Here is a 17,592-nt window from a genome sequence, read left to right as displayed (position 1 = left end):
CAAACAGACTGCGGAAGGGTTTTCTTGGCAGGATTTGCAAGATCACCTAGAGTTCCAGGCGTTATGCTAAGAGCAAGGAAAATAAGGAGAAAAAAAGAAAAGCTCCTTCACTGATATTCAGAAATTTCAGACAAATTGTTGAAACAAAGTGTGTTAAGGGCTAATACAGATGTACACAAGATGCTGTGGGGAGATTGAAGAAGCAGGAATTGAACCAAGGGTAATAGTTCAGTGAGGGCTTCCCAGAGGAGGTGGCGTCGAGCTAAATCTTGAAGGATGAGTAAGAGTTTGCTAGACAAACAAGGAGTTGCGGGGGTATTTCCAGCAGAAGGAAAGACACATGCAGTGAAACGTGAAAGAGCTTCTGGGGCTAAGCAAATATCAAATAGGGTAAGAAGATCATATTTTTCTGTCTTTAATATTTTCAGAAAATGAGGCTGCAGTGTTAACACAGCGTTGCCTCACACCCTTTGTGAGTAGAAAGTTCTGTTTGATGTCGAACCTTCGATCATCTTCCTGAAACACAGACACGCCCACATATATCCTTGTTCTCCAACCAGGGGTCATATAGGCTCATTGTCCTTGTCATTCGTAGGCTAAGCCTTCATACAGGTGGAGATTGCTAATCTAGGTCTCTTGTCTTCCCAGACCGGTGGGATTCTGTTCCCCTCATTTGCCACTTCACTCAATAAGCAAGGAGTGCATATTGAAAGCCAGCCTGTGCCACTGCAGGGACTAGAGGAGAAATGCAAAGTGTTTTTCTTGCCACCCTGAGGCTCCTCACTATCAGCCCGTAAGGTCTGCTTTTCAAACTTCACATCACAGTGCAACCTGCCACTCAACACTCTCTGATGCCCCTCCGTAACGTAGGAGTTTAAGGATCTGTGCATTGGAGTCGTACTGACAAGTTATGTGAACTTGGCCAAGTTACTAATCTTTTTGTGCCTTAGTGTCCTCATCTATGAAATGTGATCATATTATTAACCTCATGGGGATTTTATTCTTGAGGATTAAAAGACTTAATGTATGTGTAGAAATTAAGACAACTTTGGAAAGAAGTCACAGAAAGCATAACGTCATGTGGCTTACGGAGAAAGGGGGAATTTGTTGATTTACATGATTGAAAAGTCCAGGGGGTATGCCAATTACAGGAGTAGCTTGATCCAGGGGCTCAAATGTTGTCACCAGAACTTAATCTTTCTCCATCTGTAGCTCTACTCTTATTTTTTTTGGCTTTGTTCAAGGCTCCATGTGATGTCAAGATGGCAGCCAAGAAGCATAGACCCCATTCTCCTACGATCCAGTCCAACATTCAAATCAAAGTCCTGAGCCTGACACTCATTGATCTGAACACATTAAAATGCTCAATCGTGGGCTTCCCTGGTGGCGCAGTGGTTGAGAGTCCGCCTGCCGATGCAGGGGACGCGGGTTCGTGCCCCGGTCCGGGAGGATCCCACATGCCGCGGAGCGGCTGGGCCCGTGAGCCATGGCCGCTGAGCCTGCGCGTCCGGAGCCTGTGCTCCACAACGGGAGAGGCCACAACAGTGAGAGGCCCCGCGTACCGCAAAAAAAAAAAAAAAAAAAAAAAAAAAAAAGCTCAATCTTGAACTGACTCTTAGGCCAGGGAATGAGAATGCTAATTGGCTTATGCCTGGGTCTTGACCACCCCCTGGAGTTAAGGAGGGGTCTAACCCACCTAAATATCAAGGTCTCAGTTGGAAAAGGAGAAGTTGCCCAGAATAAAATTTCTGTTTTACCGGAAAAATGGAGAACAAAAATTTGGTGGCATAGAATATGTCCGCTACTGTATGTAAAACACCTAGCACAGAGGCTAAGAGAAACATGCTTCATGAATGATCACCGTCACCCTCTTCACCACCACTACCATCAACACAGGGACCAATCTCAGACATGGCTCTTTCAAACAAACATAACACTGTTCTTAAATGAGAGCCTTCCCAGTGCTGAATGGAGAGAAATATAAGTAGCAGACGTTTGTTTTTCGTGGCTGCCAAGCACCCCTGGAACATTCTTCCTACATTTTGATAGTTCCTATACTATGACCCCGGCCTACCTCAAATAGAATCCCTCAAAGCTTTATTTTTCCCACTCAACCCATCCTACAACCCTCCAACCCCACCATTCAGTTTCTTCCAATCCTATGCACCCGTGAGAGAATTTGACTTGGAGGCGAGCTGTGGAAACAAGAGGAGCACGGAACACCCATTTTGCTGTTGCAGATGGTGGGAGCCAACCAGTTGGTTCTAGAGTCAGTGGGAGGCATCACCCTAATCAGGCCAGTTCTTCAGTGTGGCTTTAGGCATTATTCTGAGAGCATTAGTCCAGAAATATTCCTTTAGCTGTTCCAAAGATGCTGTGAGTGCTGAATATCCCCATACCAAATCCCTTCTTTCTTTTTTGTTTTTTTTTAATAAATTTATTTATTTTATTTTTGGCTATGCTGTGTCTTCGTTGCTGTGCACAGGCTTTCTCTAGTTGTGGCAAGCGGCAGCTACTCTTCGTTGTGGTGCACCGGCTTCTCACTGCAGTGGTTTCTTTTGTTGCGGAGCACAGGCTTTAGTAGTTGTGGCACACAGGCTTCAGTAGTTGTGGCTCGCGGGCTCTAGAGCACAGGCTCAGTAGTTGTGGCTTAGTTGCTCCGCGGCATGTGGGATCTTCCAGGACGAGGGCTCGAACCTGTGTCCCCTGCATTGGCAGGCAGATTCTTAACCACTGCACCACCAGGGAAGCCCCCAAATCCCTTCTTATGTAAAGAAAGTAGAGTGATAGTGTTTCTGCAACTAAGGACACTAACCAATATGCTGCCCAAGAACTCCCACAGCATGTGTACGGCACAGGCTTCATGATAGTTCCCTAAGCCTGGGTCTCATCTTCTCATCAGACTGTTCTCCACGATCCCAGCAGGGTGGCTTGTAAAAGAGTAAACATTCAGAAAAATGCCAGTTTCATGACTGAATAAATGAACTTCTAACTGACCTAAAAGGTCATTTGGGGGAGTACAGACACACTTCATTTTATTGAATTTCACACATATTGCATTTTTTACAAATTGAAAGTTTCTGGCAACTCTTCATTGAACAAATCTATTGGTGCAATTTTTCCAGCGGCATTTTTATTTATTTTATTCTATTTTTCATTAGTTATCCATTTTATACATATTACTATATACATGTCAATTCCAATCTCCCAATTCATCACACCACCCACCCCTCCACTTTCCCTGCTTAGTGTCCATACATTTGTTCTCTACATCTGTGTCTCAATTTCTGCCCTGCAAACCGGTTCATCTGTACCATTTTTCTAGGTTTCACATATATGTGTTAATATACTATATTTGTTTTTCTCTTTCTGACTTACTTTACTCTGTATGACAGTCTCTAGCTAGGTCCATCCACATCTCTACAAATGGCCCAATTTCATTCCTTTTATGGCTGAGTAATATTCCATTGCATATATGTACCACATCTTCTCTATCCATTCGTCTGTTGATGGGCATTTAGGTTGCTTCCATGACCTAGCTATTGTAAATAGTGCTGCAGAAACACTGCGATGCATGTGTCTTTTTGAATTATGGTTTTCTTTGGTTATATGCCCAGTAGTGGAATTGCTGGGTCATATGGTAATTCTATTTTTAGTTTTCTAAGGAACCTCCATTACTGTTCTCCATAGTGGCTGTAGCAATTTACATTCCCACCAACAGTGCAAGAGCGTTCCCTTTTCTCCACACCATCTCCAGCATTTGTTTGTAGATTTTCTGACGATGCCCATTCTAACTGGTGTGAGGTGATACCTCATTGTAGTTTTGATTTGCATTTCTCTAATAATTAGTGATGTTGATGAGCTTTTCATATGCTTCTTGGCCATCTGTATGTCTTCTTTGGAGGAATGTCTATTTAGGTCTTCTGCCCATTTTTGGATTGGGTTGTTTGTTTTTTTAATATTAAGCTGCATGAGCTGTTTATATATTTTGGAGATTAATCCTTTGTCCGTTGATTCGTTTGCAAATATTTTCTCCCATTTGGAGGGTTGTCTTTTCGTCTTGTTTATGGTTTCCTTTTTTGTGCAAAAGCTTTGAAGTTTCATTAGGTCCCATTTGTTTATTTTTGTTTTTATTTCCATTACTCTAGGAGGTGGATCAAAAAAGATCTTGCTGTGATTTAATGTCAAAGAGTGTTCTTCCTATGTTTTCCTCTAAGACTTTTATAGTGTCTGCTCTTACATTTAGGTCTCTAAGCCATTTTGAGTTTATTTTTGTGTATGGTGTTAGGGAGTGTTCTAATTTCATTCTTTTACATGTAGCTGTCCAGTTTTCCCAGCACCACTTATTGAAGAGGTTGTCTTTTCTCCATTGTATATCCTTGCCTCCTTTGTCATAGATTAGGTGACCATAGGTGCGTGGGTTTATCTCTGGGCTTTCTAGCCTGTTCCATTGATCTATATCTCTGTTTTTGTGCCAGTACCATATTGTCTTGATTACTGTAGCTTTGTAGTATAGTCTGAAGTCAGGGACTCTGATTCCTCCAGCTCCATTTTTTCCCTCAAGACTGCTTTGGCTATTCGGGGTCTTTTGTGTCTCCATAAAAATTTTAAGAATTTTTTCTTCTAGTTCTGTAAAAAATGCCATTGGTAATTTGATACGGATTGCATTGAATCTGTAGATTGCTTTGGGTAGTATAGTCATTTTCACAATATTGATTCTTCCAATCCAAGAACATGGTATATCTCTCCATCTGTTTGTATCATATTTAATTTCTTTCATCAGTGTCTTATAGTTTTCTGCATACAGGTCTTTTGTCTCCCTAGGTAGGTTTATTCCTAGGTATTTTATTCTTTTTGTTGCAGTGGTAAATGGGAGTGTTTCCTTAATTTCTCTTTCATATTTTTCATCATTACTGTATAGGAATGCAAGAGATTTCTGTGCATTAATTTTGTATCCTGCAACTTTACCAAATTCATTGATTGGCTCTAGTAGTTTTCTGGTGGTATCTTTAGGATTCTCTATGTATAGTATCATGTCATCTGCAAACAGTGACAGTTTTACTTCTTCTTTTCCAATGTGTATTCCTTTTATTTCTTTTTCTTCTCTGGTTGCCGTGGCCAGGACTTCCAAAACTATGTTGAGAGTGGACATCCTTGTCTTGTTCCTGATCTTAGAGGAAGTGCTTTCAGTTTTTCACCATTGAGATTGATGTTTGCTGTGGGTTTGTCATATACGGCCTTTATTATGTTGAGGTACATTCCCTGTATGCCCACTTTCTGGAGAGTTTTTATCATAAATTGGCATTGAATTTTGTCAAAAGCTTTTTCTGCATCTATTGAGAGGAACATATGGTTTTTATTCTTCAACTTGTTAATATGGTGTATCACATTGATTTGCGTATATTGAAGAATCCTTGCATCCCTGGGATAAATCCCACTTGATCATGGTGTATGATTCTTTTAATATGTTGTTGGATTCTGTTTGCTATTATTTTGTTGAGGATTTTTGCATCTATATTCATAAGTGATATTGGTCTGTAATTTTCTTTTTTTGTAGTATCTTTGTCTGGTTTTGGTATCAGGGTGATGGTGGCCTCATAGAATGACTTCGGGAGTGTTCCTTCCTCTGCAATTTTTTGGAAGAGTTTGAGAAGGATGGGTGTTAGCTCTTCTCTAAATGTTTGATAGAATTCACCTGTGAAGCCATCTGGTCCTGGACTTTTGTTTGTTGGAAGATTTTTAATCACAGTTTCAACTTCATTACTTGTGATTGGTCTGTTCATATTTTCTGTTTCTCCCTGGTTCAGTCTTGGAAGGTTATACCTTTCTAAGAATTTGTCCATTTCTTCCAGGTCGTCCATTTTATTGGCAGAGAGTTGCTTGTAGTAGTCTCTTAGGATGCTTCGTGTTTCTACAGTGTCTGTTGTAACTTCTCTGTTTTCATTTCTAATTTTATTGATTTGAGTCCTCTCCCTCTTTTTCTTGATGAGTCTGGCTAATGGTTTATCACTTGTGTTTATCTTCTCAAAGAACCAGCTTTTAGTTTTCTTGATCTTTTCTATGGTTTTCTTTGTTTCTATTTCATTTATTTCTGCTCTGATCTTTATGATTTCTTTCCTTATGCTAACTTATGGTTTTGTTTGTTCTTCTTTCTCTAGCTCCCTTAGGTGTAAGGTTAGATGGTTTATTTTAGATTTTTCTTATTTCTTGAGGTAGGCTTGTATTGCTATAAACTTCCCTCTTAGAACTGCTTTTGTTGTATCCCATAGGCTTTGGATCATCGTGCTTTCATTGTCATTTGTCTCTAGGTATTTTTTGATTTCCTCTTTGATTTATTCAGTGATCTCTTAGTTATTTAGTAACATATTGTTTAGCCTCCATGTGTTTGTGTTTTTTACGTTTTTTCCCCTGTAATTCATTTCTAAACTCATAGCGTTGTGGTCAGAAAAGATATTTGATATGATTTCAATTTCCTTAAATTTAGTGAGGCTTGATTTGTGACCCAAGATGTGATCTATCCTGGAGAATGTTCCATGTGCACTTAAGAAGAAAGTGTAATCTGCTGTTTTCAGATGGAATGTCCTATAAATATCAATTAAATCTATCTGGTCTATTGTGTCATTTAAAGCTTGTGTTTCCTTATTAATTTTCTGTTTGGATGATCTGTCCATTGGTGTAAGTGAGGTGTTAAAGTCCCCCACTATTATTGTGTTACTGTCCATTTCCTCTTTTAAAGCTGTTAGCAGTTGCCTTATGTATTGAGGTGTTCCTATGTTGGGTGCATATATATTTATAATTGTTATATCTTCTTCCTGGATTGATCCCTTGATCATTATGTAGTGTCCTTCCTTGTCTCTATAATATTCTTTATTTTAAAGTCTATTTTATCTGATGAGTATTGCTACTCCAGCTTTCTTCTGATTTCCATTTGCATGGAACATCTTTTTCCATCTCCTCACTTTCAGTCTGTATGTGTCCCTAGGTCTGAAGTGGGTCTCTTGTAGACAGCATATATATGGGTCTTGTTTTTGTATCCATTCAGCGAGCCTGTGTCTTTTGGTTGGAGCATTTAATCCATTCACATTTAAGGTAGTTATCGACACGTATGTTCCTATTACCATTTCCTGAATTGTTTTGGGTTTGTTTTTGTAGGTCCTTTTCTTCTCTTGTGTTTCCCACTTAGAGAAGTTCCTTTAGCATTTGTTGTAGAACTGGTTTGATGGTGCTGAATGCTCTTAGCTTTTGTTTGTCTGTAAATCTTTTCATCTCTCCATCGAATCTGAATGAGATCCTTGCCTCTTTGCTGGATAGAGTAATCTTGGTTATAGGTTCTTCCCTTTCATCACTTTAAATATGTCATGCCACTCCCTTCTAACTTGTAGAGTTTCTGCTGAGAAATCAGCTGTTAACCTTATGGGAGTTCCCTCGTATGTTATTTGTCGTTTTTCCCTTGCTGCTTTCAATAATTTTTCTTTGCCTTTAATTTTTTCCAATTTGATTACTATGTGTCTCAGCATGTTTCTCCTTGGGTTTACCCTGTATAGGAGTCTCTGCGCTTCCTTGACTTGGGTGGCTACTTCCTTACCCATGTTAGGGAAGTTTTCGACTATAATCTCTTCAAATACTTTCTCGGGTCCTTTCTCTCTTCTCCTTCTGGGACCCAAATAATGCGAATGTTGTTATGCTTAATGTTGTCCCAGAGGTTTCTTAGGCTGTCTTCATTTCTTTTCATTCTTTTTTCTTTATTCTGTGCTGCAGCAGTGAATTCCACCATTCTTTCTTCCAGGTCACTTATCCATTCTTCTGTCTCAGTTATTCTGCTATTGATTCTTTCTAGTGTATTTTTCATTTCAGTTATTGTATTGTTCATCTCTGTTTGTTTGTTCTTTAATTGTTCTAGGTCTTTGTTAAACATTTCTTGCATCTTCTCGATCTTTGCTTCCATTCTTTTTCCAAGGTACTCCACTATCTTCACTATCATTATTCTGAATTCTTTTTCTGGAAGGTTGCCTATCTCCACTTCATTTAGTTGTTTTTCTGGGGTTTTATCTGGTTCATTCATCTGGTACATAGCCCTCTGCCTTTTCATCTTGTCTATCTTTCTGTGAATGTGGTTTTTGTTCCACAGGCTGCAGGATTGTAGTTCTTCTTGCTTCTGCTGTCTGCCATCTGGTGGATGAGGCTATCTAAGAGGTTTGTGCAAGTTTCCTGATGGGAGGGACTGGTAGTGGATAGAGCTGGCTGTTGCTCTGGTGGGCAGAGCTCAGTAAAACTTCAATCCACTTGTCTGCTGATAGGTGGGGCTGGCTTCCCTCCCTGTTGTTTGTTTGGCCTGAGGCGACCCAACACTGGAGCCTACCCAGGCTCTTTCGTGGGGCTAATGGTAGACTTCAGGAGGCCTCATGCCAAGGAGTACTTCCCAGAACTGCTGCCAGTGTCCTTGTCCTCACGGTGAGACACAGCCACCCCCCACCTCTGCAGGAGACCCTCCAACACTCGCAGGTAGGTCTGGTTCAGTCTCCTTTGGGAGACTGCTCTTTCCCCTGGGTCTCGATGCACACACTACTTTGTGTGTGCCCTCCAAGAGTGGAGTCCCTGTTTCCCCCAGTCCTGTCGAAGTCCTGCAATCAAATCCCGCTAGCCTTCAAAGTCTGATTCTCTAGGAATTACCCCTCCCATTGCCAGACCCCCAGGTTGGGAAGCCTGACGTGGGGCTCAGAACCTTCACTCCAGTGGCTGGACTTCTGTGGTATAAGTGTTCCCGAGTTTGTGAGTCACCCACACAGCAGTTATGGGATTTGATTTTATTGTGATTGTGGCCCTCCTACCGTCTCATTGTAGCTTCTCCTTTGTCTTTGGATGTGGGGTATCTTTTTTGGTGAGTTCCAGTGTCTTCCTGTCGATGATTGTTCAGCAGTTAATTGTAATTCTTGTGCTCTCACAAGAGAGATTGAGAGCACGTCCCTCTACTCTGCCATCTTGAACCAAAAACCTCAACATTTCTAAAATTAAGGTATGTACATTGTTTTTTTAGACACAATGCTATTGCACACTCAATAGACTACAGTATAGTGTAACTATAACTTTTAAATGCACTGGGAAACAATAAATTCCTATGACTCACTTTTCTGCAAAATTTGCTTTATTTGGGTGGTTTGGAACCAAACCTGCAATAACTCCAAGGTATGCCTGTATTAGAATCTTAAAGTTTGAAGGGATTGAAATGATTGAGCTCATTCTAGACACTGGACAGATGAGACTGAAGACCCAGAAGGTTAATTTGACTTGAAATGTTGCCCTTATATTTTTGTTGATATTGTTTCCATCAAAACTATCACAAAAATGTGCGTTTAACAGCATCGTACCGTATTTATTAGGATAATATTAATTATTTTTAAGGTTGTAGAATTTTATTTTGTTCACTATTATTTGAAGCAATTGACATAGACTTTGGACATCTATTTTTCTTTTCATGGAAACTTTGATTATCATGATATTCATCATAATGAGCTTTAACCAGAGACAACATGAAAAGTGAATCTGCCCACTACTGGCTTGTATCAAGGTCCAGCATTAAAAGCATGGACTCTGTGGCCAGATCGTCTGAATTTGATCATGGCTCTGGTACTTTCTAGCTAGGTAACTACGTGCAAGTTATTTATTCTCTTTCTGCCTCAATTTCCCATGTGATAATGGGACATATTGATAGTATTTACTTCACAAAATTGCTCATAAAGAATGAAAAGAGTTAATATTTGTAAAGTATTTAGAATGGTGAGTTTTAGTGTATTGTAAGTCATACCATGGTTCTAATTTTTTTTTAAATAAGCTTGCAGTTAACTAAACTCTCAAATCTCTTTCATGTATGTGCCTGCCGACTTGGTCTCCCCCAGTCTAAACTTGTGCAATTGATTTCTTTTTTCCAGCCTAAATGCATGACTTTGCATTTAACCCTGTTGAATTTCTTCCACTGGCACTGGCTCAGTGGCACTTTATTTCCCTCACTTTCTGCACCCACCCATCCACCCATCCCCGGGTGTAAGTGCTGATAATGAGAGAGGTGGAAAAGAGAAGGGAATGCAGTCTCCTGCACACTAAGCGCGCAGCCTGCAGTCCTCAAGTTCTGCCTGCAGCTTAACTTTGGCGCCCAACCAAATTCAAGTGGTTCTAATTACTTTTAAATTAGGCATTTAGTTAAAATTTGATGAGCACATAAACTTAATAGCTGATCTCCAGCCAACATTACTATCAAATTGCCATCCAAATAAGTCCAGGAGGTTGTTATCCAAAGTACCCCAGTAAAATGAAATGAGCGGGACAATGGTTGTGACAATTGCAAAACTGCCGTTTCCACAGGTGGAATTAAGTGTCTGTCCTGTAAATGAATAGACACAATTCAGGGAAGCAAGCCATCCAAATGTATCACTTGTTTGGCTGTTCTGACGTCGAAGAAGATAAGAATAAGAATCAACTGGGGAAACGAAAGATGCAGAACTACAAAAATAAACTTGTCATCCCTGACATCTGTGTTTATAAACGCATTATGTTAAACAGCAGAGATTTCCCTACGGCTGGCCAATACCAAGATGGCGTCTTGGGTGTTTACCTTTTCCCATAGCCCCAGTCGTAAGGGCTTTTCTTACTATCTCTGTGCTTCCAGCTTTTGTTTCAGTATCCCTGTAAAGAGTTGGCAGAGAACTAGCTGGGCAACTTCAGAAACATGGTTTATAACCAACCTGCTCCACTCTTTCGCTACAAAAAGTGAGCCTGTGCTAATTGTTCTTTAGCGAAGAAGTAGTTGGTCCACACCCACCCCTCCTCACCCAGGTGGAGATTTTCTTTATCAATAACCCCAGAGCAGGTTTGAATCAAAGAGGTGACACACACAAGAGCCAGATGTTTGGAGGGTGAGAAGGGGAGGTAGGTTCACACAATTGTTCTGCCTTCTTGCTTTCCGCTGAGGTTCTTTCCTGTGGGCTGTAGGACACATCAACAAGCTCTGAGCATGTGCGTGGACAGCCCCAGCCCAGCACCGCAGTGGGAAGCTGCTCACAGGCTGCCTTCCTTTTCCGGTGCAGCTGGTGTTTACAGAAGGACATGATTTGAAAGTTGATTTATTTACTCTGTCGTTTTTTTATTTTTTAAATGAACGGACATAGATGTCTGTTTGTTGAAACAATTAATAAACTCTGGTGATATGATTAAAATTTAACAGAAAAACATCCTTGGCTGTCAGGTGGAAATCTAAGGACTGACTTTTGGAAAGTTCATAATGTAACTCAGAGTGAGATCAGAAGATATATATATATATATATATATATATATATATATATATATGTATTCTTTGGCTCTGTTTTTTAAGAAAACAGCTGATCACTTTCGCTTGTGGAAACCACCGGGCTCTGGTTCCTGCCCCTTCATTTTGTCCTGGTTGTCTGTGGAGACTCAGAGGATGTTGATACGGCACCTCAACTATGGAGGCGAAGAGAACGTTTCAGAAGGTCCTCTTCCTCTTATGCCAGCTCCTCCTCCCAAGTCTCTTCAAAAGTCAAGGCATCTGGGACTTCCCTGGCGGTCCAGTGGTTACGACTTTGCCTTCCAATGCAGGGGGTGCGGGTTTGATCCCTGGTTGGGGAGCTAAGATCCGACATGCCTTGCGGCCAAAACACCAAAACATAAAAACAGAAGCAATATTGCAACAAATTCAATAAAGACTAAAAAAAAAAAAGTCAAGGCATCTGAGTCCTAAGACATTGCAGTCTGATTGCAGTGAAACAAGGGGCTAGGCCAGAGGAGGTGCACTTTCTTCCTTTAAAAAATTTATTCTTTATTTTGAGTGGTAATAGGAACACACACACCAATAGATAAAGTTTTAAGGAATATTCAGTGAAAAGTAATTCTCTCTTGCACCCCTGCCCCCCAGCAGCCACCAGTTCCCTTACCAAAGATAATCTTTATTGCCAGTTCCTAGAGTATTCTGCTGGAGATATCTTATGTAGTTACAAACATTCATATATGTATATGCGTCTTAAATACACAAATAATAATGTACAATACACATTGTTCTACACCTTGCTTTTTTCACTTAACAATACATCAAAGGTTTTGTTTTGTTTGATTGTTTTCCGGAAGTGCTATCAGGGAGAAAAGTCATTCTTCATTTCAATGATCTGATTCTGGTTCTGGTTCATTGTACTGATAACAAAAGATGCCAAGTTAAACTCTACCTCAGCCTCAGGTCAACTTGGTCTGGAGAAATAGGAATCATATTTAAAACCCTAAATCTTTAAACAACAGGAAGTCTGGGGTGGGTAGAAGAGAGAGGGAAGGACGGATTCTGTTTAAAAGAATGCTCTGTGGGACTGACAGTTAAGCAGAGGGACACTTTGAACGCAGTCTTGCAAAACGAAAATCCATTGGTTCCTTTCCCTGCTTTCGTAAGTAGGACTCAAACTTACTGGCCATAATTGTTTCATCTTTGCTAGTTAAGGATCTATAGGAGCAAGATATTGTCAGTATTCTGGATGCAATACAGTTGACCCTTGAACCATGCGGGGTTAGGGACACCAACACCCCGTGCAGTCAAAACTCCACGTGCCGATTTTGACTCCCCGAAAATAACTAGTAATAGCCTAGTGTTCACAGGAGGCCTTACTGATAATATAAACAGTTGATTCATGCATATTTTGTGTGTTATATGTATTATATACTGTATTCTTACAATACAGTAAGTTACAGAAAAGAAAATGTTATTAAGGAAATTATAAGGAAGAGAAAATACAATTATAGCACTGTTTTATTGATACTGTATGTTTATGTCAAGAGGAATTGTCTGTCAGTATCTACATCATTATTGTCTTATATGATACAAACCACTGTAGATGTTTTATATGTATATATATAACACTAGACATCAAAAACGAAGATAAGGTGAAAAAGAGATTCAGATTTATTTATAGGTATGATGATTCATGCATTGATAACAAAGAAGCAGCAATAGGATTGCTTTATAGTTGCCTAGTGTAATTGATACAATAGCATCACGGTAGCCTAGCCTATACATTAATGTATTAATCTTTTCAAAATTTTTATGGCATATAGGATTACAGTCACATTTATAATACAGTGTTGGAAACATTGCTACATTTTTTGAAAAACCACGTACCTATGATGATAGGCTGATACGCAGTTTCTCCAATTACAAGAGAGGTATACTGTATAGTAATGGAATTCTTTGAAAGCAAAGCTATAAAACAGTAAGAAAACTAACATCTTAATTTTATACTAAATGTTACTCACCTTACACCTATGTAAGGTTAGACTAGTATCTACGTATATTTTATGCATTCATGTCGTACTTAACTTTTTCTTAATATTTTCTATATTTTCAGGGCACACGGCTTGTCTGCGAGTCTTTTCAGATTGTCACAAATCTCCAGAATTTTTCTAACATATTAATTGAAGTAAATCCATGTATAAGTGGATCTGCAGAGTCCAAACCAGTGTTGTTCCAGGGTCAGCTGTACAAGGGAGGTGGAGGTGGAAAGAGACAAGGCTTTGGGATGGAGAAGATCTGGACATTAATACTGTGGTTGTAATACCAGGTGCCAACCCAGGGCCAATACCATGGCAAATGCATAACACAAAGAACTCTTTGCTTGGGGCAGACATGCAGAGCTGTCTGGTTCATTGCCACCCATGCTAGAATCAATTTCCTTAGAGCTCTGATTCACAGCTTCCTTTCTGCTTTCCAAGTTATGAACTGGAAAGTTGGAGCTTTGAGAACATCTTGACACTTATTTCCCAGAACTCCCAAAGCTTTTCATGTCTGAACCCAGACCCAGGTGATGTGGCAGCTTCCAGGCAGCTCTAAGCCCCGGAAGCTGGGATCACAGAGAAACGTGTAGACTTACACAACCTAATTTCTTTCATCCTGACTGACAGGATAAGGACAGAAGGAAGAGCAGAGAAATCTAAAGGAGCTTTACAGGCGCTGACATTCTAAGCTTGTGAAAGATAAGCAGGTAGCGGAGAGTGGGGGGTGTGAGGCAGCACACCCAGTGCGGGGGCATAGCTTGAGAGAGACACCAGGGCTGGGGTGGGGGGTGGGAGACACATGTCTACACAGCACAGCCGATGTGAGGCGAAAAGATGTGGAATTCAGTCCTGAATTGCTTATTTGGAAAATTAATTAGTAAGTGGTTAGCGGACCACTGAATGGAATATTAATTTCTCCCAAGGTTATTTGGAACCTAGGCATGGAGGGGAGAGAGAGACACAGAGAGGCAGGGAGGAGACAGAAAGAAAAGATAGGAACGGAGCGGGGGAGAAGACAGGACCCAAGTGCTTTGCCTCCACCTGCCCCCAAACCCGAGTGGAGCCCAGGGCCTGGCACATTCATAACGAAGGTTCAAGAGTGAGAGAGAAGAGGTGAGGAGGCCTCTATGATGCTACTGAAAGCACCGCCCAGAGACTGGACTGGAACATCTAAAGTTCCCAGCAACTTGTTCGCTGTCTTATTTGGAGAACTACCAAAGACTGTTTCTAACATCAGTCAGCCATCCTTGCCCTATCTCCTTCATCATCTGTCTAGACCTGGTTCTTTCTTGCACTTGCCCTCCTGCAGGCAGAAGAAAGGAAAGCACCTCTGGCTCCCTCGCTCAAAGATGCTCTCTCTCTGGTTTTCCGGTTTCCTCGCTTGTGAGTCTGTTAGACACTTCCTCTGCGGTTTACCTGCAGTCTGACCTGTGAATCTTTGAGATCATCTCTCTCATGGTCTCTCACTGCAGTGACAGCGTGAGGTTCCCCCCCCCACCCCCTTAGCAAGGCCTGGGGAGCAACTGTTCATCTGGATCTCTCGGCTGCAGGGCTGCCCTCTCCTGCGCTGTGGGGTGGAGCCTCCTGAAGAAGGAAGAGCACAGAGGATGCTCCTTGGGCAAATGCTCCTTGGATACTGGCCAGAATCAAAGCTCTGCTTCTTCCCACCCTTTAAAATGTGGTCAGTACACTACCAAACGTAAACTAGATAGCTAGTGGGAAGCAGCCGCACAGCACAGGGAGATCAGCTCGGTGCTCTGTGACCACCTAGAGGGGTGGGATAAGGAGGGTGGGAGGGAGAGGCAACAGGGAGGAGATATGGGGATATATGTATATGTATAGCTGATTCACTTTGTTATACAGCAGAAACTAAGAAAACATTGTAAAGCAATTATACTCCAATAAAGATGTTAAAAAATTAATTAATTAAAAAATGAAACAAGTGGTTGGGCTCAGGAGGTATCGCCCCGTTGCCCAGGCTGCCGCTCAGGAATGGCTCCCTCCGCTGCGCAATCCAGTCTCCTCCCTAGACCTTTCCAGATCCATTCAGAACCCAGCTGCCAGTGCGGGGATTCAGCATTCTGGGGATGGCATGTTTATTTTGAAACAATCATGAGGCTTGATTTGATGTAGTGAAAGAAATTAGTGCTTGCTGAATACGGCCCAGTTATTACTGCATTAATTCATACAGATCAGCAGCTGACATTGGCTGGAAGGTGGGCATGGGGGCATTTCAATAAGTTTGGCTGAAGAGAGCTGCCTCTCCAGGGCTGCCAAACCCCCTCCCCCGCCGCAAGGCGCAGATGATAACTCGTGTTTGGAATGACTTTCACATCAAGGGTGCACGATGTTATTTTAATGTCAGCTGGAAATGGACAAATTAAAGCATGGTTGGGAGATGTCCCAAAAGTCAGTCATCAAACTGACACCCTTGGAGACCTGCTTTCTCCCAAGCCCATCCTTCAATGACTCCTCAAAGATGGAAGAAATTGTAACATGCTACCAAGGAGATGTAGCAAGACACCTTCTCGTGGATCATCAAACTTGGTATGTGAATCTGTGCCATGTGTAAGGAGTTAAGCATGGTCTCAGCCGTAAGTAACAATAGCTTAAACAAATAAAGGGTTATTTGCTTGCTGTTATGGGTTGAATTGTGTCCCCCTCCCCAAAATAATATGTTGAAGCCTTAACTCCTAATACCTCAGAATGTGGCTATATTTGGAGACAGGGCCTTTATACATGTGATTAAATTAAAAGGAATCCCTCAGGATGGGCTCTTGTGTCAAGTCAGCTCTCTCCAGGGACACAGAACATATATATATATATATATATATATATATACACACACACACACACACACACAGATATATATATGAGAGAGAGAGAGAGATTTATTATAAGAAATTGCCTTGCATGATTATGGAAGCTGGCAGGTCCCAAGATGTGCAAGGTTGAGTCAGCAAGTTGGAGGCCCTGGAGAGAAGATGCTTTAGTTCCACTATGATCTGAGGGCCTGGGAACCAGCAGAGCTGACAGTGTAGCTCCATCCAAAGGCTGACAGGCTTGAGGCTCAGGAAGAGCTCATGTTTCGGTTGGAGTCTAAAGGCAGGAAAAAAACGGAGCCCTGGTTCAAAGAAGGTAGCCAGGCAAGAAGACTTTTCTGTCACTCGGGAGAAGGTCAGCCTTTCTGGGTTCTACGTTCCTTCTTTGCTGATCTATCACCAGTTCCCAAACAGACTCAACTTCATGCGGTACTTACTACCTCAAAGCCCTCCCACCATTCATTCATTCGTTCATTCATTCGTGCACAAAAGACTATTCTAAATGCTTGGCATGCATTATCTTATTTAATCACTGGAGTAGAATGGGGAAAAGAAACAGGAGGTCTCTGCTTTTATATAATCTATTATAGATTAGAGGAGAGAAAATATTCACATTATTACAGTGAAATGTAGTCAGGTTTCTGAGAGGGAAGCTGCTGGGAGGTAGAGGCACCAACAGCAGAGAATTCCAGCCTACTATCTGCTCACCCAAACCCTTCCCATTCTGCAAGGCCTGAGTCAGCCAGCACTCAGCCACACCTATCAGAATAACTGTGCCTTTGTGTTTTGCTGTACTTAATAATATTAAAGAGCACTTACCTGGTGCTAGGCTTTGAGCTAAATGCTAAGCACATTGTATCACTGAACCTTTACAACAATCCCATTAAGTGAATTATCCCCCAATTATAGACAAAGAAGCTGAAACTCAGAGACTCATGTGAGCAGACCTTTGCAACAATACCTCCCTCTTCCTGGAGTCCTCGTCCTCTAGATTGTCAGCAGACTGCCTCCTTACTTGGGTCTCTGTTCAAATGTCACCTCCTCCAAGAAGCCTCCCTTGACCAATCATTCTTAAAGAGCTAGCGCTCTGAGTCACTCTTGCACATCACTCTATTTTCTCACAGCCCCCATCACTCTCTGAAATTATATTTTTTATTTATGTGTCTCATGCTTAGTGCCTGTCTTCCTCCATTAGAATAAGTTCCATGAGGGTGAGAAACTTCTCTAAGTTGGGCCACTCTAAATCCTTGGCACTTAGAGGGATGCCTGGTACATCGTAGGCCTTCAATTAGTGTTCTTTGGATGAAATCATGAATATACCCAGAGTCATATAACTAGCAAGTGACAGAGTTGAGATTTAAACCTAGATGTGTCCTTCTCCAGAGTCCAGGATTTCATGCCTTTTCTAGACTTCACACTATCCATCTTGCTTTTTTTTTTTTTTATCTTGCTT

At 41.3% G+C, this 17,592-nt stretch overlaps 1 long non-coding RNA gene across 1 annotated transcript; it reads left to right on the top strand.

Annotated features, from left to right (window-relative positions):
* Nucleotides 1–8,306: 8,306 nt before the first annotated feature.
* On the top strand, nt 8,307–12,760 carry LOC132519343 (uncharacterized). Its single transcript, XR_009540151.1, has 3 exons — nt 8,307–8,502; nt 8,842–9,013; nt 11,363–12,760. It is a non-coding gene; the product is annotated as an uncharacterized LOC132519343 (long non-coding RNA).
* The last annotated feature ends 4,832 nt before the right edge of the window (nt 12,761–17,592 follow it).

The sequence above is a fragment of the Lagenorhynchus albirostris genome, chromosome 4, assembly GCF_949774975.1.
Source record: "Lagenorhynchus albirostris chromosome 4, mLagAlb1.1, whole genome shotgun sequence".
Classification (NCBI taxonomy): Eukaryota; Metazoa; Chordata; class Mammalia; order Artiodactyla; family Delphinidae; genus Lagenorhynchus; species Lagenorhynchus albirostris.
Note: the sequence above shows the minus strand (reverse complement) of the source record. Positions and strands in the feature narration are given on the sequence as shown.